At 40.4% G+C, this 23,918-nt stretch overlaps 1 long non-coding RNA gene across 1 annotated transcript; it reads left to right on the top strand.

Moving 5' to 3' along the window:
* The first annotated feature begins 6,226 nt into the window (after positions 1-6,226).
* LOC127327431 (uncharacterized) lies at positions 6,227-7,716 on the top strand. Its single transcript, XR_007868543.2, has 2 exons — positions 6,227-7,130; positions 7,535-7,716. It is a non-coding gene; the product is annotated as an uncharacterized lncRNA (long non-coding RNA).
* The last annotated feature ends 16,202 nt before the right edge of the window (positions 7,717-23,918 follow it).

Below are 23,918 nucleotides of genomic sequence, written 5' to 3'. Positions count from 1 at the left end.
ATAAACTAAAAATAAAGTCTTCGTACAGAAGTCAAGGAAGTCACGGACCTGAGCCGTGCGATCTTGGAATCTGACAATTTGACGGGTACGTGATGGCGTGTAACTCACACGTTCATTGGGAACCCCAAGAGGAAGGTATGATGCGCACTGCAGCAAGTTTTCCCTCAGAAAAAAACCAAGGTTTATCGAACCAGGAGGAGCCAAGAAGCACGTTGAAGGTTGATGGCGGCGGGATGTAGTGCGGCGCAACACCAGAGATTCCGGCGCCAACGTGGAACCTGCACAACACAAACCAAGTACTTTGCCCCAACGAAACAGTGAGGTTGTCAATCTCACCGGCTTGCTGTAACAAAGGATTAACCGTATTGTGTGGAAGATGATTGTTTGCAGAAAACAGTAAAACAAGTATTGCAGTAGATTGTATTTCAGTAAAGAGAATTGGACCGGGGTCCACAGTTCACTAGAGGTGTCTCTCCCATAAGATAAAAGCATGTTGGGTGAACAAATTACAGTCGGGCAATTGACAAATAGAGAGAGCATAACAATGCACATACATGTCATGATAAATATAGTGAGATTTAATTGGGCATTACGACAAAGTACATAGACCGCTATCCAGCATGCATCTATGCCTAAAAAGTCCACCTTCAGGTTATCATCCGAACCCCCTCCAGTATTAAGTTGCTAACAACAGACAATTGCATTAAGTATTGCGCGTAATGTAATCAATAACTACATCCTTAGACATAGCATCAATGTTTTATCCCTAGTGGCAACAGCACATCCATAATCTTAGAACTTTCTGTCACTGTCCCAGATTCACGGAGACATGAACCCACTATCGAGCATAAATACTCCCTCTTGGAGTTACTAGCATCAACTTGGCCAGAGCCTCTACTAATAACGGAGAGCATGCAAGATCATAAACAACACATAGGTAATAACTTGATAATTAACATAACATAGTATTCTCTATCCATCGGATCCCGACAAACACAACATATAGTATTACAGATAGATGATCTTGATCATGTTAGGCAGCTCACAAGATCCAACAATGAAGCACAATGAGGAGAAGACAACCATCTAGCTACTGCTATGGACCCATAGTCCAGGGGTGAACTACTCACTCATCACTCCGGAGGCGACCATGGCGGCGTAGAGTCCTCCGGAGATGAATCCCCTCTCGGCAGGGTGCCGGAGGAGATCTCCAGAATCCCCCGAGATGGGATTGGCGGCGGCGGCGTCTCAGTAAGATTTTCCGTATCGTGGCTCTCGGTACTGGGGGTTTCGCGACGGAGGCTTTAAGTAGGCGGAAGGGCAGGTCAAGAGGCGGCACGAGGGGCCCACACTACAGGCCGGCGCGGCCAGGGCTTGGGCCGCGCCGCCCTGTAGTCTGGCCACCTCGTGGCCCCACTTCGTCTCCTCTTCGGTCTTCTGGAAGCTTCGTGGCAAAATAGGACCCTGGGCGTTGATTTCGTCCAATTCCGAAAATATTTCTTTACTAGGATTTCTGAAACCAAAAACAGCGAAACAAGAATCGGCACTTCGGCATCTTGTTAATAGGTTAGTTCCAGAAAATGCACGAATATGACATAAAGTGTGCATAAAACATGTAGATATCATCAATAATGTGGCATGGAACACAAGAAATTATCGATACGTCGGAGACGTATCAGCATCCCCAAGCTTAGTTCTGCTCGTCCCGAGCAGGTAAAATGATAACAAAGATAATTTCTGGAGTGACATTCCATCATAATCTTGATCATACTATTTGTAAACATATGTAATGAATGCAGCGATCAAAACAATGTATATGACATGAGTAAACAAGTGAATCATAAAGCAAAGACTTTTCATGAATAGTACTTCAAGACAAGCATCAATAAGTCTTGCATAAGAGTTAACTCATAAAGCAATAAATCAAAGTAAAGGTATTGAAACAACACAAAGGAAGATTAAGTTTCAGCGGTTGCTTTCAACTTATAACATGTATATCTCATGGATAATCGTCAACATAGAGAAATATAATAAGTGCAATATGCAAGTATGTAGGAATCAATGCACAGTTCACACAAGTGTTTGCTTCTTGAGGTGGAGAGAAATAGGTGAACTGACTCAACATAAAAAGTAAAAGAAAGGTCCTTCAACAAGGAAAGCATCGATTGCTATATTTGTGCTAGAGCTTTTATTTTGAAAACATGAAACAATTTTGTCAACGGTAGTAATAAAGCATATGAGTTATGTAATTTATATCTTACAAGTTGCAAGCCTCATGCATAGTATACTAATAGTGCCCGCACCTTGTCCTAATTAGCTTGGACTACCGGATCATCGCAATACACATGTTTTAAACAAGTGGCACAATGGGTACCTCCATGCCGCCTGTACAAAGGTCTAAGGAGAAAGCTCGCATTTTGGATTTCTCGCTTTTGATTATTCTCAACTTAGACATCCATACCGGGACAACATGGACAACAGATAATGGACTCCTCTTTAATGCGTAAGCATGTGGCAACAATTATTATTCTCATATGAGATTGAGGATATATGTCCAAAACTGAAACTTCCACCATGAATCATGGCTTTAGTTAGCGGCCCAATGTTCTTCTCTAACAATATGTATGCTCCAACCATAAGGTGGTAGATCTCTCTTACTTCAGACAAGACGAACATGCATAGCAACTCACATGAAATTCAACAAAGAATAGTTGATGGCGTCCCCAGAAACATGGTTATCGCACAACAATCAACTTAATAAGGGATAAAGTGCATAAGTACATATTCAATACCACAATAGTTTTTAAGCTATTTGTCCCATGAGCTATATATTGTAAAGGTGGAGGATAGAAATTTAAAGGTAGCACTCAAGCAATTTACGTTGGAATGGCGGAGAAATACCATGTAGTAGGTAGGTATGGTGGACACAAATGGCATAGTGGTTGGCTCAAGGATTTTGGATGCATGAGAAGTATTCCCTCTCGATACAAGGTTTGGGCTAGCAAGGTTATTTGAAACAAACACAAGGATGAACCGGTGCAGCAAAACTCACATAAAAGACATATTGAAAACATTATAAGACTCTACACCGTCTTCCTTGTTGTTCAAAACTCAATACTAGAAATTATCTAGACTTTAGAGAAACCAAATATGCAAACCAAATTAGCAAGCTCTAGGTGTTTCTTCATTAATGGGTGCCAAGTATATGATGTAAGAGCTTAAACATGAGCACAACAATTGCCAAGTATCACATTATCCAAGACATTTTAGCAATTTACTACATGTATCATTTTCCAATTCCAACCATATAACAATTTAACGAAGAAAAAACTTCGCCATGAATACTATGAGTAGAGCCTAAGGACATACTTGTCCATATGCTACAGCGGAGCGTGTCTCTCTCCCATATAGTGAATGCTAGGATCCATTTTATTCAAACAAAACAAAAACAAAAACAAACCGACGCTCCAAGCAAAGCACATGAGATGTGACGGAATAAAAATCTAAAGGTATAATTGTTGCACCCCCATGGGGCATGGAGAGGCCATCCACGATACTCCACCAGGCGCGCACCGGCTGGGCAGTGGCCTCGTTTCGCTTTTCAAGGATTGGGCCACGTGTGGCTGTCCGGTTGGGCTTGGATGGCTTGCGTGAGACAAAACCGTCTCGGCCAAACGCCCGAACCCTATCCCCCACCTCGCTCATTCCTCTCCTCTCCCCTCGCGCCCGCATCCCCGCCGCCGCACGCCTCTCTCCCTCTCCTTCTCTCCCCGCACCGCCGGTTGAGAGCGGGAGCGGCGCTGCCGCAAGTGGAACACGTCGCGAGCGCCGAGGAGAGGCGCCGCCGGTGGAGCCGCCGCAAGTGGAGCGCTGGGGAGAGGCACCGCCGGTGGAGTGCGTCGCGGGCGTGGGAGCGGCGCCGCCGGTGGAGCTCGTCGCGGGCGCGGGAGCGGCGACGCTGGTAGAGCGTGCTGCGAGCGCGTGGGGGTGGCACTGCCGGTGGAGCACGGGCCGCCGATGCGGTTTTCCATTCTTCTTCGTCACCAACGCTGCAGCAAGGGCGAGACGACGAGGTCGCAGAGGCCGCTCGACCTGGAGAAGGGACCAGGAGGCGGGGATCTACTGCGGCGAGAGAAGGAGGTAGTGCCTCGACCTCCCCTACTCTGCCTCTGATTCCCACTAGGTTCATCTCTCTCTCTCTTGATCCCCTTCTTCCTCATGAACGAATTTGGTGAAATTATTGTGTGATTGGTTAGGAAAGGAGATGCAAGGAAGGTCTTGATTTTGCACAGATTGTCCGTGTCCTCAGGTATCCTCTACGACCACTTTATTTTCTCAAATTTGGCTACAGGATATCCCATGTATGTACAATACTCTCTCCATTATGTGGCTTGCCTATGCAAACTATCATTGCTATATAGATGAATCATTCCTGACAAAATAATTTTGTGTTATGTTTGAGACAGGCATCAGATCTAAGATATAAATGTCCATTCTCCTAACATAGGTGCATTCTTTCAGTACAGGTCAGTAAAAAGATCATATGTTGTAGTAGCTTGACCGTGTCACACCATGTGAGTTAGTGTCTGACCTCATGAGACATGTGCTTTATTTTTACCTTGTCACATCGCGTGAGACAGGAGGAGGAGCACAAGCCTCTGCGGCATTGCTGGGCCGCGACCATGAAAGATGTGATCTCCTGCTCTGTGTCTGCTGCACCGTGGTGAGCTGAGGTGAGCCGACCGCATAAGTATCCTTATTTCTGTGTTGACAATGTTCATTGTTGCCTTTTGGCGAAAATATTGAGAATGAAGCAGCACTTGTGATGATTTTTTAATTGGTCTTTTATAATTCTGCAACTCTAACTATTATGAATTTTGTGTTTTATGGTTAAGCATAAGTTGATTCGGCACACTGTATTAGTGATTGCGTTATGAAAATCTGGATCCTGGTACCATGTTTGTTGGTCTTTTATAATTCTGCAACTCTAAATATTATGAATTTTGTGTTTTATGGTTAAGCATAAGTTGATTCGGCACACTGTATTAGTGATTGCGTTATGAAAATCTGGATCCTGGTACAATGTTTGTTGGTCTTTTATAAATCTGCAACTCTAAGTACTATGAATTTTGTGTTTTATGGTTAGGCTGGAATAGGTTGATTCGGCACACTGTGTATTAGTGATTGCATTATGAAAATCTGCATCCTGGTACCAAAAGGTTATGAAGGATGCACCAAAACAGTTATATGCATAAATTTTAGCTTTATTTGTCCTAATTTTCAGGCCCTCGCAGCTTTTTAATTGCTTTACCGCCTATAGAAAAGCAACCTCAAATGGAAGTGACCTACAAAACATGTTGGAACTATTGATACGACAAGTACTGTAAGTTGAAATGTAAACTATTTTTATGGAGTGATATTTGTAGCTTATAATCCAGATAGACATTGCAGCCAATTAACCAAGTAGGTTGTCAAGCTTGTGCTTGATGGGGCCTATCTGGTTGTTGTGTCCAGTTTAATCCTACCTACCCACCGGTTGCATAAAACATTCAGTGATGGACCTTTTAGTTCCTCTCTATCCTATTTGCTCTCTAGCTGTCCCATATACCGCAGTTCTAAAATTCTAGCCTTAAAGTAAGATGGTGGAGACAGCAGGAGGTGGGCATTTGCATAGGAAAGAATTGGTTTGATTAACTCAACAAGTAATTTTTGGTATATATTTGACTTTCTTCTCTTATATCTTTGGGTTTTCAAGTTCTGTGTTTTGGGTATAGGTACAAGATCATGTGATAGACTAAATAAATATTGTGCCTAATGGCTCGGTTATTTTTCTCTCTTTCATTATCTTCTATCAATACCGAGCTTTACATTACTTTCGGGCTTTGGTGCACATGTGAATAAGCCCATCTACCTTAGTTTCTTTTGACACTGGCATATCTTAGATTTTACAAAATTTTGGCATGTTAGAAATATCAAGGGCATTATTTGATACAATATTGTGGGATATATAGCTATCTCTTATATGCCAAGGGCCCCTATTGTAATTTCTTACTACCTTTTTGTGTTGTTTAAATCAGGGCGAACATTTGTTGTAAGTTGTTGGCACTGAGGCTGGTTTATGTTTCTTGCCCACGCATACACTACAGTGCAGGTTTATACTTTTGGATTTTTTATTTGCTTGTTTGTTCTATTTCGTGAATTGGTTGAGCTGATTTCTTTGTGGCATCGTTGTGGCATCGCTACTGTCTGCATTCGTGGTGATTTCTTTTTTATTTGACATATGTTCTTTGTGTCCTATATTCCTTTATGATGATTCTTTCTATTATTTTGTCTCTGGATTGTTCTTAATTACCGGTTGTTTGTTTCGTACCATATATCGTCAACTCTACCTCTGTGTTTGCCTACCTTCTACTTCTCCGTTTGTATCTACAGGTTAAATCATTTGTTTACTGATGTTTTTAGGTTGGTATTTATAGTCTATGCCTCAGGTTGGGGAAAATTTTCGTTTGTGTATCCCAGCAGTCTGCATACTAGAGGGCTTCAGAAGCTACTGTATTTCTTGATTTTAATTTTGTGCTCTCCTCATGCTAGACACAGGTAGGCAGGAGATGTCATGGCCTTCCGAGCAGCATTTTTTGTTGTGTTACTAGGTTTGTTAGGCGCCTCATGTGCTAATTAGAGATGGGCATGCCCTCTGCCTGGTTGTCCTGCTTAGCCTTGCGCGTCCTCCTGTGAAATTGGGTACCTACCAAATACAAATATGTGAAAGTTTGGTTCTTTTCTTTTTTTTACATTTGTGGCTAATTTTGTATCCATTGTCATGGAATAGATATATAATAACTTTAGGTGACCGCTAAATTGTATTTCACATTACTTGTGTCGTGTTCTTCTAAGGTACCACTAAATTGATCCCATGCCTTTTATTTGCTCTAGATATTTTAGTTTTGACGCCCTTGCGCTAACAATATTCTGTATTTTTCAGCTTTTGCAAAATAGTTACTGTTTGAGATTTTTTGAAGTTAAAGTTGATATTTTCATGTGCTTTGTTAGGGCTGGTGATCAATGAGGCCCATGAAGAATGCCATACTCGATTTCTCGAGCCTTTCCATCTCCCAACCCTCCTACTGAAGGTATAGACAAACCCGCTTCTTGCTGCGTGTAATCTGGTAATGGTGATTTTACCAGATTTAACATAACTCACCACTGATCTTTTATATGCAAAATCATGCCAACAGATAGTGCAAGTGTTGCTTGTATTCTGATGCTCAATAGAACTTATTTATATATCAAAAAATCTACCTCTACTCATCTAATACTGAAGCATTTACTAATTAATTATTTCCTAGAAAAAATGTTCATGTGGTTAATTTTCTTTGTGCAAGCAAAAAAAGTAACTGAGGCCTTGGCTGTGTATATACTAATATATGTATATAATGGTTCCTGTTTGTGCAAAATGGGAGAAAAGGATTTATGGATTTATTGTGGTAATGGTTTGGTCTCATGGAAAATGACTCAAGTTCTTATCTATTTGCAGATACTGGATTTCTGAAAAGAAGCTCAGATCCTCACCTCATTTCACCATCCAGAAGTTGGTGATCATTTTATGGTGTTTTTCATGTTGGGTCAGTGCAGATGTCAATCCCTAAATATAATAATAAACTGAAATTGTACTACTTTTGCCTTCAATAATAGCCACTATTTTTTTATTGGTGCCAATCTTCTACAGTTTAGCAAGGAATTTATGATCAGTAAATCAATGACCAAGTTTTCTGCTTTTTAATAAAGATTTTTATTTCAAAATAGAACCAGGAACTTAATCTGAAATACTTTTCCCTTTCATAATATGCCACTACGAAGTGACCTAACCACTTAAGTTGGATTAAGCATGTTTAACATACATTCATATGCACCATGCTTCTCATAATAATGCATTATCATCTTTGCTTTCTCATGACAATAACTAGAAGTTTAAATTCTTACCTATTGCCTTCACTATGTGCCAACTACATTTTATGATACTACTATATTAAAACTTTCTCAAACTTTCCTTCTCTGATGGTTGTAAAACCACTTGCTACTATGAGTTAAGCCTTAGCCAATTTAGATATGATTTAGATCTCATTTGCCATTTTCTTTTATCCATGGCATTCACTACCTTGATCATGTTACAACATTTTGCAGCTTCATAAAAGGTTTAGATCACTCTTAAAATGTGATTTGAATTGTGCTTTTGTGTGCCCACTGTTTTCATACTATATTTGATTTCAAAAATATTTTGTAGCATTAGAGTTTCACTCAAAATGCTAGATATAATTCAGTTTTTCAGATTTTGTAAAATTCTTGCTGCACTGTTCTTGATTTTTATAAACCATTGAAATCAACTCCGTTTGAGCTGAATACTTTACAGCATGTCAATAATAGTTACATCTTTCTTATGTAAAATTTACAATTTTTTCTGAGATCTTTTGGTTGCCCAAATGATTTGAAAATAGAGTGCAGATCAGTTTCAGAAAACACAATCAGTTTCAGATTCATAGTTCAGGGGACGTGAGAGTAAGACGCTGCAGAGGTATTCTTCCTCGTGGCAACCATCTACAGCGTAGCAGCGCCGTGCTTGCCGTTCGTCACGTTCCAGCCCATCATGCTGTCGTGTGGATCATCTTCTCCAGCTCTAACCTCATTCAGGCAACGTTTCCGACCATTTCAGTGAGCCTCTGGTCATACCACCATGTCCTCTAGCTTCTGTGTACCGTGGTGCATCTTTTTGATGTGCGTGTTGCTTCAGATGGTCAGCTGAGTCGAGTTGCCGATGTGACCGGTCGCTACCACCGTGAGCTGAACACCATGGACTTGCCATTGACAACATCGGCCACCAAAGTCTCTTTCTCTTTGACTAACTACAACATTGAGTTTCCAAGTAAGCTGCAACCATTACCATACTACCATGTTTGTTCAGTAGATATTGGATAAACAAGTAGTTACACTGCACACCTTTAATCTTTGATCAGTTTGCGCTTTGCATGTATCCTTTTTTGTCCTATTTAATATTGAGATCTTTTAATTTCTTGCCGTTTTCAAAAATCCTTTCTTAACATAAGGTAACAACAGAGTTTTAGCATTTTTCGAGGTTTTAATGCCAAATAAGACTATCTAAAAGTTATTTTGACACTGGTTTATCATTCCAGTCATATTTGCAGTGATTTCGTTAGATGAAGCACTACTTTCCTCTATTCCCATTTAATTGGCTAATCCAGATTTTTTGTGTTCTTTTCAGTTTTGTTACCAGGAATTGCAGCTGGGCCGTAAAGGACAAAAGCTTGAGCAAAAAACAATGTCTGCGGGGACTAATCAAGGTGTGTGAGTAAATTACTATCAGGTGACCGGCTTCCTATGTGCCATCGTGTAATTATACATGATATGCCCGCATGTGTAGTCATAATTGTTGTGAGATTTTTTCAGTTCTTTTATTCAGAATCATTGGTTCATGTGGTTTACGACTTCTTTGAAACCGTCTAAGATGCTTCCTTTTTTTCTTCTATATGCACATATTATTATTTGCTTGAGCCCCAATTTTGGATGATCAGTGACACCAAGTCACTGCCTCATCATGATTCAGTTTGCTATTTCATGATCTTATTAGGAACCTTCTTGCGTTTGATCTCCCTGTATTTTGTTGAAAATTATCTTTTGACTACTCAATCTTTGTTTCAGGTCCTTATGGATGATATTAGTGTTCGTTGCAAAAGGTAAACCTTTAGTAGGCGCCATGTCCTTACTGACCTTTATAGTCATCTCAACAGACCAGCCTTCAAGATTCAGGTAAAGAAGGTGAATGGTGTTTTGGTTGGGAACCTGCAGCGTTTGTTCTTAGATGATGAGCCAGAAATATTCAGGAGGCAAAGCTTACCACATCTTAGATCCTGAAGCAACACAGGATTCCATCGCCCATGTCAAATGAACTTTGGTGAGACTGAGGCATTATGCACTTACTGACACATTTTTGCAGGCGTAACTACACATTTTCCTAAGGAAAAGATGTTGGAGATATGCCCAAGAGGCAATAATAAAATGGTTATTATAATCTTTAAGTTTATGATAATGTTTACATACCATGCTATAATTGTATTAACCGAAATATTAGTACATGTGTGATATGTAGACAACAAAGAAGTCCCTAGTATGCCTCTTAAACTAGCTTGTTGATTAATGGATGATTAGTTTCATAATCATGAACATTGGATGTTATTAATAACAAGGTTATATCATTATATGAATGATGTAATGGACACACCCAATTAAGCGTAGCATAAGATCTCGTCATTAAGTTATTTGCTATAAGCTTTCGATACATAGTTACCTAGTCCTTATGACCATGAGATCATATAAATCACTTATACCGGAAAGGTACTTTGATTACATCAAACGCCACTGCGTAAATGGGTGGTTATAAAGGTGGGATTAAGTATCCGGAAAGTATGAGTTGAGGCATATGGATCAACAGTGGGATTTGTCCATCCCGATGACGGATAGATATACTCTGGGCCCTCTCGGTGGAATGTCGTCTAATGTCTTGCAAGCATATGAATGAGTTCATAAGAGACCACATACCACGGTACGAGTAAAGAGTACTTGTCAGGAGTCGAGGTTGAACAAGGTATAGAGTGATACCGATGATCAAACCTCGGACAAGTAAAATATCGCGTGACAAAGGGAATTGGTATCATATGTGAATGGTTCATTCGATCACTAAAGTCATCGTTGAATATGTGGGAGCCATTATGGATCTCCAGATCCCGCTAGTGGTTATTGGTCGGAGTGAGTACTCAACCATGTCCGCATAGTTCACGAACCGTAGGGTGACACACTTAAAGTTGGATGTTGAAATGGTAGAACTTGAATATGGAATGGAGTTCGAATATTTGTTCGGAGTCCCGGATGAGATCCCGGACATCACGAGGAGTTCCGGAATGGTCCGGAGAATAAGATTCATATATAGGAAGTCATATTCCAAGTTTGGAAATGATCCGGTGCATTTATGGCAGGTTCTAGAAGGTTCTAGAAAAGTCCGGAAGAAATCATCATGGAAAGTAGAGTCCCGAAGGGACTCCACCTTGCATGACCAGCCAACCCTAAAGGGGAGGAGTCCAAGGTGGACTCCTCTAGGGTGGCCGGCCAACCCCCCTCATGGAAGGGGGGAATCCCACCCCAAGTGGGATTCCCACCTTGGGTAGGTTTCCCTACATATGGGAGGTTTCATTGTTGGGGTCTTATTCGAAGACTTGGATACCAACACTTGGGGATTTCCACCTATATAATGAGGAGGAGAGGGAGGGGGCTGCCCACTCTTGGCCGCACCACCTAGGGCTGCCCTTGGCCGGCGCCCTAGCCTCCCCCTCTCTCCCCAAACCCTAGCGGTCTCTCTCCTCCACCACATCCCGCACGCTTAAGCGAAGCTCCGCCGGATTTCTCCACCACCACCGACACCACGCCGTCGTGCTGTCGGATTCAAGAGGAGCTACTACTTCCGCTGCCCGCTAGAACGGGAAGGTGGACGTCGTCTTCATCAACAACCGAATGTGTGACCGAGTACGGAGGTGCTGCCCGTTCGTGGCGCCGGAAGCGATCGTGATCAAGATCTTCTACGCGCTTTTGCAAGCGGCAAGTGAACGTCTACCGCAGCAACAAGAGCCTACTCTTGTAGGCTTTGGAATCTCTTCAAGGGTGAGACTCGATAAACCCCTCGTTGCTACCGTCTTCTAGATTGCATCTTGGCTTGGATTGCGTGTTCGCGGTAGGAATTTTTTTGTTTTCTATGCAACGTTATCCTACAGTGGTATCAGAGCCGTGTCTATGCATAGATGGTTGCACGAGTAGAACACAATGGTTTTGTGGGCGTTGATGCTCTTGTTATCTTTAGTTTGAGTACTTTGCATCTTTGTGGCATAGTGGGATGAAGCGGCTCGGACTAACTTTACATGACCGCGTTCATGAGACTTGTTCCTCGTTCGACATGCAACTTGTATTGCATAAGAGGCTTTGCGGGTGTCTGTCTCTCCTACTATAGTGAAGATTCAATTTACTCTTCTATTGACAACATTAGTATCACCGTTGTGGTTCATGTTCGTAGGTAGATTAGATCTCTCTCGAAAACCCTAACCACGTAAAATATGCAAACCAAATTAGAGACGTCTAACTTGTTTTTGCAGGGTTTGGTGATGTGATATGGCCATAATGTGATGATGAATATGTATGAGATGATCATTATTGTATTGTGGCAACCGGCAGGAGCCTTATGGTTGTCTTTAAATTTAATGTTGAGTAGTATTTCAAAGTAGTTGTAATAGTTGCTACATGAGGTGAACAACCATGAAGACGGCGCCATGAACCTTGACGCTACGCCGATGATGATGGAGATCATGCCCGTTGATGATGGAGATCATGTCCGTGCTTTAGAGATGAAGATCAAAGGCGCAAAGACAAAAGGGCCATATCATATCACATATGAACTGCATGTGATGTTAATCCTTTATGCATCTTATTTTGCTTAGATCGCGACGGTAGCATTATAAGATGATCCCTCACATTAATATCAAGATAATAAAGTGTTCTCCCCTCGTATGCACCGTTGTAACAGTTCGTCGTTTTGAAGCATCTCGTGATGATCGGATGTGATAGACTCAACGTTCACATACAACGGGTGTAAGCCATGTTGCACACGCGGAATACTTGGGTTTGCTTGACGAGCCTAGCATGTACAGACATGGCCTCGGGACAACGGAAACCGAAAGGTTGAACACGAGTCATATGGATGATATGATCAACATGTTGATGTTCACCATTGAAGCTACATCATCTCACGTGATGATCGGTTTTGGTGTAGTGGATTTGGATCGTGTACCATGTAACAACTATGAGGGATGTTATATTAAGTGGGAGTTCATTAGTAATTAGATTAAAACATGAACTAATTATCATAAACATAGTCTGAGTAGTATTTTGAATTAATTTTGTAGTATTGGCATCCGTTTTTCTACCATGCGCTAGTCTTGTTATTGAGATAGAAATACTGTTAAAATCTGACAAGAAACTTTACGGTTTGGTACCGTATTGTTCAAGAATCAAGAATTGATTAAGTCCTATTGCAAACTTTTAGTAAACCTCACATTGTTGATTCAAAGAGCTATGGTTTCAATTAGTACCCAAAGTTATCTTGTCTCCGTGAAACTTGAAGTTCAAATCTGTTTGAAAAATAAGGAGCTGAAAATTTAGTTTTCAGAAATAATCAAGGTATGAGATATATGTGATATCTAAGACCTTATTGCAAGATGATAGAATATAAATTTGGTGAGACTACATAAACTCATAAGTTTTATGGGAATGTATGAAGGTTGAAGACGCCAGGCGTCACAATCCTCCAACTATTGGGGCACTAATAATATTCGCATATCCATGAAGTGACCATCCTTAATATGCACCGTTGCTAAGACTCGTCGTTTCGAAGCATCACGTGATGATCGGGTGTGATAGATTCTATGTGTGCATACAACGGGTGCAAGCTAGATTTGCACATGTAAATACCAAGGTTAAAACTTTACGAGCCTAGCATGTACAGACATGGCCTCGGAAAGTCGTCATGATATGATGGATAAAACGATGAGTGAAATTGTTCATCATATTACAAAGTTACTAATAGTGAAATCTGAAACACTTGTCATATGATGATCAACTTCAAAGTAAGAACCTCAAGGTTATTGGTATTTGACCAACAAACCTAGAAGTTAATGATATTGAAGTGTTTTTCTGAATAATGAGGAAAGCTAAAAAGAGAAACTACAAAAGATATTTTGGCAGAAAGAAAAGAAAAGACTAGAAAGTCTAGCTCAGGTGTATATCAATGATATACATGTTATGGATGTATTCCTCGTTTGGTCACACAATGAAATTCTTGGGTATTTGTACCATATTGGTTGGTATGAAGTGTCATAAAAAACAACGCAATACAAGAATACAATGGCCTAAGTGACTGACAAGGAATATGATAGGAATGCACGTCTGGAACAAAAATAAAGTGTTATTATGTTCATCATTGGCATTCTATCTAGCCCTTAGAATTTATAATAAAGAACTTAATAATTGTTATTTTGCTCTTGTCAAATAAAAACAATGAGTTGTTCAAATTATGACATTACTCCATGAACGATGGATAAGTTATTATAAATTTTAATGGTATAACACACATACATAACACTGACGCTAAAATGCCGTAAGGCAAATGATTTGAATTCCACTTATTTGTGGAACCGCCATTTAGGTCATGTTGGAAAGGAACGCATGAAGAATCTCCATGCAAATGGATTTTTTGAGTCATTTGATTTTTGAATCATTTGGCGCTTGCAAATCTTTTCTAAAGAGAATGATTAAAATACCGTTCATAGGCCAAAAGTTGAACGGGCAACTAACTTAGTGGAAAAATACATGATGATGTATGTGGTTCACTGAGCATAGTTGTGTGCGGGAGATTCTTCTACTTCATGAAAACTTTCAACAATGAATTGAGTATATATATGTGGATATATTCAATAAGGAAGAAGTTTGAAACATTTGAATGGATTCAAATAAATTTCAGCATGAAGTGGAAATCATCGTAATAGAAAAGTCAAATATCTATGATTGGATCATGGTGGAAATATTTGAATTACGAGTTTTAGCGAACATCTAAGAGAGTTATGAAATTGTTCTACAACTCACATTTCTTGGAGTATCATAATGATGATATAGTATCCAAGATATGTATCCAAACCTTGTTGGATTAATGATGAGATAAAAATATTATGATGCCATTATATTTTTGTGGATTATGCTTTAGTGACTACCGCTTTTTTACACTAAATAGAACATCATCATGATCCGTTGAAATGACACCATACGAGTTATGGCATAGGTAAGAAACCTGATAGTCTTTTCTTAAATTTTGGTATGCATAGCATAAGTAAATAAGTTTACAACCAAAATCGGATGAATGTCTTTGTTGGTTATCCCAGAGATTTGATTGGGAATTCTTCCCACGAGACAAAGACAAAAGTGTTTGTCAATGTTTCTTATTTCCGAGAAATTGTTTCTAGTGAAGTATTTGAGTGGGAGGACAATATAATTTGATAAGGTTTATGAACCTGAGCATAATGATCAGAGTAGCGCAGCATCGGAATTTGTTTCGAAAGCGGCCACAACGATCATGGCTCCCATGACTACAAAGTGTTTTAGTCATGGAGATCGAAGTACATATTGAACCTTGTAGGTATGGTTTACTTTGTGATCAAATAAATTATTTGTGAACAAAGGATTGATTTTGAACAATGATAAACCAACTACAAACAAGGAAGTTATGATGGGCCCTGACTCCGTTAAAATGGCTATACGCCATGAAATCCAAGATAGATGAATACTTTTTGAAAGTAAATAGATCTATAAAATTGATGGACTTGGATGAAATATCCTTGAAGAAGCTTGACTTGTCGAAAAGTTGTTTATGACAAAGTTCAAAGAGTTGACTACGACAAGATTAGATCTTCCGTAGCAATGCTTAAAGTCTATATGGATTATTCTAGTAAACACTACATATTTCCTTTATGAGATATGTTAGTAGGATGGCAAAATACATTACTTATCAGAAGTGTGTATTAAAGGTGTATACAAGATACAACCAAGAGTTTTGCTGGTCCGTGGAATACTAGATAGGTATACGACTTCAAATTGGATGAAGTGAGTATCGCGGAGTTGGAATCTTCACCAGATGAAATAGTCAAAGAGTTTTTGATTTCATCAGAGACGATGAAGAGGCTTGCATTTGCAAGAAATTAAGTGGGAGCGCTAAGACATATTTATAATACTTTATGTAGGTGACATATAGTTGGTTATAAATAATGTAATTATATACTTGATTAAAAAGGTTTCATTGAGAAATTAACTTCAATGAAAGGATATGGACTGAAACATATCTAGTGTCAAGATCTATGAAGATAGATTGAAACACAAAATAAGTTTAAGTCAAAGTACATAGAATGGATATTGAAATAGTTCAATATAGAAAAATTAAGAAAATGTTCTTGTCATGTTAAAGTTTTAACAAGACTTGAGTGTATCTGACACTCAATGAGTAAAAACACATGAGTGATTATAGATCACGAATAATATGTACACAATCAGATATCATGTGCTATAAAGTGTTATGAGCATATACCAGAATGATTCATATGATGATCATTGGACGACAGTAAGAATATCCTTGAGTACTTTAGAAGAACTAAGGATATATATATATATATTTTTGTATGAAGAAATGACAAACAAATCGCTGTAAGGTGTTACACCGATATTGGTTTTGTCACATATAAAATATAATTTCAATCTCAAATTAGACTAAATGTTGTTTAAAAAAGTAGCACAATGAGCTAGAAGTTGTCTATGCTAGATTTAGAAGAGTTCTAAATATTGTGACGGATTCTACAAAAGAAGGCAGAGTATGTCATTGTTTTGACAATGACAAAGGATGTTAAGTCAAGAGGTTCTTTAACTTGGTGTAGTTAAACAGAGTCAGAACTTTGAAGCTATATTGTGTGTGACAATATTAGTGACATATTTCAGACCGCGGAATTAAGGTTCCACCAGAAGACCAAACATATTTAATGCCGACTCATTTGGAAATGAGTGATGCGTTGAGACGCAAATGAATTGCAAAATACATACGGTTCTGAGCATGTCAGGTCCGTTGACTAAAACCTCTCTCATGAGCAAAACATGATAAAGCACCGGAAGGCCAAGGTGTTATATCTTTACAAATGTAAACTAGATTATTGACTCTAGTGCAAGTGGGAGACTGTTGGAGATATGCCCAAGAGGCAATAATAAAATGGTTATTATAATCTTTAAGTTTATGATAATGTTTACATACCATGCTATAATTGTATTAACCGAAATATTAGTACATGTGTGATATGTAGACAACAAAGAAGTCCCTAGTATGCCTCTTAAACTAGCTTGTTGATTAATGGATGATTAGTTTCATAATCATGAACATTGAATGTTATTAATAACAAGGTTATATCATTATATGAATGATGTAATGGACACACCCAATTAAGCGTAGCATAAGATCTCGTCATTAAGTTATTTGCTATAAGCTTTCGATACATAGTTACCTAGTCCTTATGACCATGAGATCATATAAATCACTTATACCGGAAAGGTACTTTGATTACATCAAACGCCACTGCGTAAATGGGTGGTTATAAAGGTGGGATTAAGTATCCGGAAAGTATGAGTTGAGGCATATGGATCAACAGTGGGATTTGTCCATCCCGATGACGGATAGATATACTCTGGGCCCTCTCGGTGGAATGTCGTCTAATGTCTTGCAAGCATATGAATGAGTTCATAAGAGACCACATACCACGGTACGAGTAAAGAGTACTTGTCAGGAGACGAGGTTGAACAAGGTATAGAGTGATACCGATGATCAAACCTCGGACAAGTAAAATATCGCGTGACAAAGGGAATTGGTATCATATGTGAATGGTTCATTCGATCACTGAAGTCATCGTTGAATATGTGGGAGCCATTATGGATCTCCAGATCCCGCTAGTGGTTATTGGTCGGAGTGAGTACTCAACCATGTCCGCATAGTTCACGAACCGTAGGGTGACACACTTAAAGTTGGATGTTGAAATGGTAGAACTTGAATATGGAATGGAGTTCGAATATTTGTTCGGAGTCCCGGATGAGATCCCGGACATCACGAGGAGTTCCGGAATGGTCCGGAGAATAAGATTCATATATAGGAAGTCATATTCCAAGTTTGGAAATGATCCGGTGCATTTATGGCAGGTTCTAGAAGGTTCTAGAAAAGTCCGGAAGAAATCATCATGGAAAGTAGAGTCCCGAAGGGACTCCACCTTGCATGACCAGCCAACCCTAAAGGGGAGGAGTCCAAGGTGGACTCCTCTAGGGTGGCCGACCAACCCCCCTCATGGAAGGGGGGAATCCCACCCCAAGTGGGATTCCCACCTTGGGTAGGTTTCCCTACATATGGGAGGTTTCATTGTTGGGGTCTTATTCGAAGACTTGGATACCAACACTTGGGGATTTCCACCTATATAATGAGGAGGAGAGGGAGGGGGCTGCCCACTCTTGGCCGCACCACCTAGGGCTGCCCTTGGCCGGCGCCCTAGCCTCCCCCTCTCTCCCCAAACCCTAGCGGTCTCTCTCCTCCACCACATCCCGCACGCTTAAGCGAAGCTCCGCCGGATTTCTCCACCACCACCGACACCACGCCGTCGTGCTGTCGGATTCAAGAGGAGCTACTACTTCCGCTGCCCGCTAGAACGGGGAGGTGGACGTCGTCTTCATCAACAACCGAATGTGTGACCGAGTACGGAGGTGCTGCCCGTTCGTGGCGCCGGAAGCGATCGTGATCAAGATCTTCTACGCGCTTTTGCAAGCGGCAAGTGAACGTCTACCGCAGCAACAAGAGCCTACTCTTGTAGGCTTTGGAATCTCTTCAAGGGTGAGACTCGATAAACCCCTCGTTGCTACCGTCTTCTAGATTGCATCTTGGCTTGGATTGCGTGTTCGCGGTAGGAATTTTTTTGTTTTCTATGCAACGTTATCCTACAAAAGACAGATGTGGTAGGCCAAGGACTACCTGGAGTATCCACCTGTTGCAGCGGCTCCTATTTGGCTGACCCAATTTTGACAGAGGAAGAAGGGGATTCATCTACTAATAAGAACCCAAGTTCTTCAGCCTGAGATGCAACACTATTATTCTTCGATCCCCAAATTATTTTTCATCCTTTCTTAGTTACCATGAGAGCTGCAGGATCGACCCGTGTTGAGTTCAGATATGTATCATCGCAAAAGCAAATGATTTTCACGAGTCAGAGAGTCCTTTATTCGTCATGCAAATTTTTTGGATGATGGAGACGGATTTATAGAAAATTTTAGTAGCAAATGGAAACATGAGTGAGTCTCCTTCTGCAAGGTGTGTTCAATGTTCAAACATTTTTTTGTTATATCTGTTCCATGTTCTTAATAGTCTATCTAATTCGATTTATATTTTCTTTGTGCCATGACTTTTAAAAGCCATGCTGCAATGATGCACATTATGTAGTTGGTGATTTTGGGTTCCTTCCTTCCTTGCTTTCGTTGCTCTCAGCAGAATCAACAACTGTTAGTTCCTATAATATATTTTCCACCTATTTCCATGGTTGTATATAACTGTTTGTTTTCTCTGTTTGTAATTTATTATTGCAATTCGCTGCGTTTTCTATAACCTAAGAAAGTAAAAAGGTTCAATATCATTCCCACGTACACAATCTCACGGGATCGTGCGCCAAGGCGCACATAAAAATCTAGTATAGTTTCAGGGGAGGAACCTGATAATGTTGTCGATGAAGAAGGGGATGCCTTGGGCATCCCCAAGCTTAGACGCTTGAGTCTTCTTAGAATATGCAGGGGTGAACCACCGGGGCATCCCCAAGCTTAGAGCTTTCACTCTCCTTGATCATATTGCATCATACTCCTGTCTTGATCCTTGAAAACTTCCTCCACACCAAACTTAGAACAACTCATTAGAGGGTTAGTGCACAATAAAAATTAACATGTTCAGAGGTGACACAATCATTCTTAACACTTCTGGACATTGCATAAAGCTACTGGACATTAATGGATTAAAGAAATTCATCCAACATAGCAAAAGAGGCAATGCGAAATAAAAGGCAGAATCTGTCAAAACAGAACATTTCGTATTGACGAATTTTAAAATGGCACCAGACTTGCTCAAATGAAAATGCCCAAATTTAATGAAAGTTGCGTACATATCTGCGGATCACGCACGTAAATTGGCTTAATTTTCTGAGCTACCTACAGGGAGGCAGGTCGAAATTCGTGACAGCAAAGAAATCTGAAACTGCGCAGTAATCCAAATCTAGTATGAACTTTACTATCAAAGACTTTACTTGGCACAACAAAACACTAAACTAAGATAAGGAGAGGTTGCTACAGTAGTAATCAACTTCCAAGACACAAAATAAAAACAAAGTACTGTAGTAAAAACCATGGGTTGTCTCCCATAAGCGCTTTTCTTTAACGCCTTTCAGCTAGGCGCAGAAAGTGTAAATCAAGTAACATCAAGAGACGAAGCATCAACATCATAATTTGTTCTAATAATAGAATCATAAGGTAACTTCATTCTCTTTCTAGGGAAGTGTTCCATACCTTTCTTGAGAGGAAATTGATATTTAATATTACCTTCCTTCATATCAATAGTAGCACCAACGGTTCGAAGAAAAGGTCTTCCCAATATAATGGGGCAAGATGCATTGCATTCAATATCCAAGACAACAAAATCAACGGGACAAGGTTATTTTTAACCATAATATGAACATTATCAACTCTCCCCAAAGGTTTCTTTTAGCATTATCAGCGAGATTAACATCCAAATAACAATTTTTCAGCGGTGGCAAGTCAAGCATATCATAGACTTTCTTAGGCATAACGGAAATACTTGCACCAAGATCACATAAAGCATTACAATCAAAATCATTGACCCTCATTTTAATGATGGGTTCCCAACCATCCTCTAGCTTTCTAGGAATAGAAGTTTCAAGTTTTAGTTTCTCTTCTCGAGCTTTTATGAGAGCATTTGTAATATGTTTTGTGAAAGCCAAGTTTACAGCGCTAGCATTAGGACTCTTAGCAAGTTTTTGTAAGAACTTTATAACTTCAGAGATGTGGCAATCATCAAAATCTAAATCATTATGAGCTACAGCAATGGGATCATCATCCCCAAGGTTGGAAAAAATTTCAGCAGTTTTATCACAAGCAGTTTTAGCAGTTTCACGCAGTTTCTCGCGCTTTCCATTAGAAGTGCAAACATTGCTAACACCAATTCTTTTAGGGATTTCTATTTTCGTGCCCCTGCTTCGTTAGTTGTACTCAGTTTTCCCCAGCTCGTTAGTTTTTCCTCAGTTTTCCCCTCCCTCTAGTTTGAAACCCCTCGAAGACGCGGGTTGCCGTCAGGTCAGAGGCCTTACCGTTACCGTGAGGTCAGTTCCTCGCTGACCGTCTCGTGCTGACGGGTGGATCCATCTACCGCTGACGCGTGGGCCGTTTTATTTCCTGATTGTATACGCGGTGCTGCCAATGACAAATGGGGCCGCTCTATGGGGCTGCCGCAGCCAATGACCAGTGGGTCGTCTATTTATTTATAGAAAATTATATATTGCCGCTCTGTGGGGCCTCCGCAGCCAATGACCGCTGTGGTCGTCTATTTTATTTAGAGAATATAATATAGAGCCGCTCTGTAGGGGTCGCCTCAGCCCATTTTCGCAGCTTAATCTAAAGTGACTCTTATGCTAAACATTGTGTATCCCGACGTTGACCTAGCAGTGGCGGCGAGCATAGCCGTTCTGACCATGCCGATATCGGCATCGGCATCGGCATCGTTTGGAGGATGTGGTGCTCGAATAATAGTGGAAATGCGATATTATTTTTTACATGCATAATATATAGAAAATAGCTAGATCTCTAAATCGATGCATATGAAGCTACATATATATTCTTGGTCATAATCCCCTTAATTATCTAAAGGGGATGGATGCATGGCTTCACGTCGTCGTCGCTTTCATCGTCAGTATCTTCGTAAATGCGAGTAGTAGTACCTCCTGCACATTGTTCCGTCGAACACCTTCACTGTGAGCACATCATCGCCTTCATATTTGAAGTGTACGAACCAGCCGAAATCCACACCGTGCGCGATGGCGAATTTCTCCCAGCCCTTGTCGAGGTACATCCGGCCTTGTCCGTCAAATAGGACCTCCACGGTCCAGAGACGAGGACCGCAGTCAGCTGCTCGCAGATACACCTTAGCTGGCTCCTTGCCGTCAAGATAGTCCGCAAATTTTTTTGGGAGTTCCTGCAAAGAGATCGAGCGCCGATCGTTTGAAATTAGGGAACCCTTGAAATTAAAGGGTTTTAGAACATGCCCATAATTAATCACATGCATCATATATGTGGGAACGCGTACGTACCTTCTTGACCAAAGGGTCTTCATAGACGATGATGAAGAACTCCTCTATGATCAATGGCAGTGTTGACGGTGGTAGTGGCAATGATGATGATCCACTTCCCCTTCCCCTTCCCCTTCCCCTTCCGGTCCGCGTCCGAGACGTGGAAGCCATGGCAATGGATAAAGTGTATGTGAACGAAAAGAAGAGAGAGGCAGAACCTATTGACACAAGGGATGGCCGTGTGGGTGTTTATAAGGGAGAGATGACCGTTGTAGGGTTTACACAATAAAATAAGGAGGAGATGACCGTTGTGGGGGTTTATACACAATAAATTAAGGAGGAGTCGACCGTTGTGGGGGTATAGTTTATCATTTTACCGTGAAAAGTAATGCCTAAAAGGAAAGTAATGGCTACAAGAAATCGGTGATGGTTTATCGTTTTTTGCGTGAAAAGTAATGGGTACAAGAAATGGGTGATGGTGTATCATTTTTTGCGTGAAAAGTAATGGCTACACGAAATGGGTGATGGTGTATCATTTTTGTGCGTGAAAAGTAATGGCTACAACAAATCGGTGATGGTTTATCATTTTTGTGCGTGAAAAGTAATAGCTACAACAAAATCGGTGATGGTTTATCATTTTTTTGCGTGAAAAGTAATGGGTACACGAAATGGGTGATGGTGTATCATTTTTGTGCGTGAAAAGTAATGGCTACAAGAAATCGGTGATGGTTTATCGTTTTTTGCGTGAAAAGTAATGGGTACAAGAAATGGGTGATGGTGTATCATTTTTTGCGTGAAAAGTAATGGCTACACGAAATGGGTGATGGTGTATCATTTTTGTGCGTGAAAAGTAATGGCTACAACAAATCGGTGATGGTTTATCATTTTTGTGCGTGAAAAGTAATGGCTACAACAAAATCGGTGATGGTTTATCATTTTTTGCGTGAAAAGTAATGGGTACACGAAATGGGTGATGGTGTATCATTTTTGTGCGTGAAAAGTAATGGCTACAACAAATCGGTGATGGTTTATCATTTTTTGCGTGAAAAGTAATGCCTAAAAGAGTTTATAATTTAGCTCGTGAAAAATAATGCGAGAAAACCAAACTTTGCGTGAAGCTAACCGACGACGAGAGAGAGAGAGAGGGTGGTGGCCCCGACCGCAGAGAGAGATAGGGGTTATCCTGCCCGTTAGATCATACGATCAACGGTCGTCGGGCACGATCCGCGTGACATGGGCTAGACCAATCGGGGCAATGTTGGGCGTACGTGAGAGTTTGTGAAGGGAGAGGGCAAAACTGAGTAGTATCAAGAAACCAAGGGCAAGTGAGTAGTAAACGAGACTAAGGGATTCAAATATGAGATTTAAAAAATGGAAAATGCGTGTTTTGTACAATGAAACCCATCTTGGCCTACCTCAAACTATTTGCAATACAAATCTACATGAGTGTGAAAATTATGGTCTCATTCAGACAAAGTATGTTTTGGGGAAAGCTGTTTTGGGTAGGGCTTATTATGGAAAACCATGCACCTTCATAGCTACTAGGTGATTTGAGAAGTGGCAATTTGTGGTGAAACTTGATTTATCTACGATTTATCTATGATTTGAGAAGTGGAAATTTGTGGTAAAGACTCCATGAGTAAGTGCCACTCTTTTTCGGAATTTTTGCACATTAAATAACTCATTTAACTAGTTAATCCCATTTGTTGACTCTCTGTTGACCAGCCACTTGAGGGTAAAACTGAGTATATTGCACTAGCCAGTATTAGCACTCAAGGTGAAAACTGAGCATACAAAAAATGCTAGTATATGACTCGAGGGTATACATGAGTATATCTAAATTTCCAGGGTTAGACT

The sequence above is a fragment of the Lolium perenne genome, chromosome 1 (genome assembly GCF_019359855.2).
Source record: "Lolium perenne isolate Kyuss_39 chromosome 1, Kyuss_2.0, whole genome shotgun sequence".
Taxonomy (NCBI): domain Eukaryota; kingdom Viridiplantae; phylum Streptophyta; class Magnoliopsida; order Poales; family Poaceae; genus Lolium; species Lolium perenne.
This window is presented reverse-complemented; position numbering and strand designations above follow the sequence as displayed.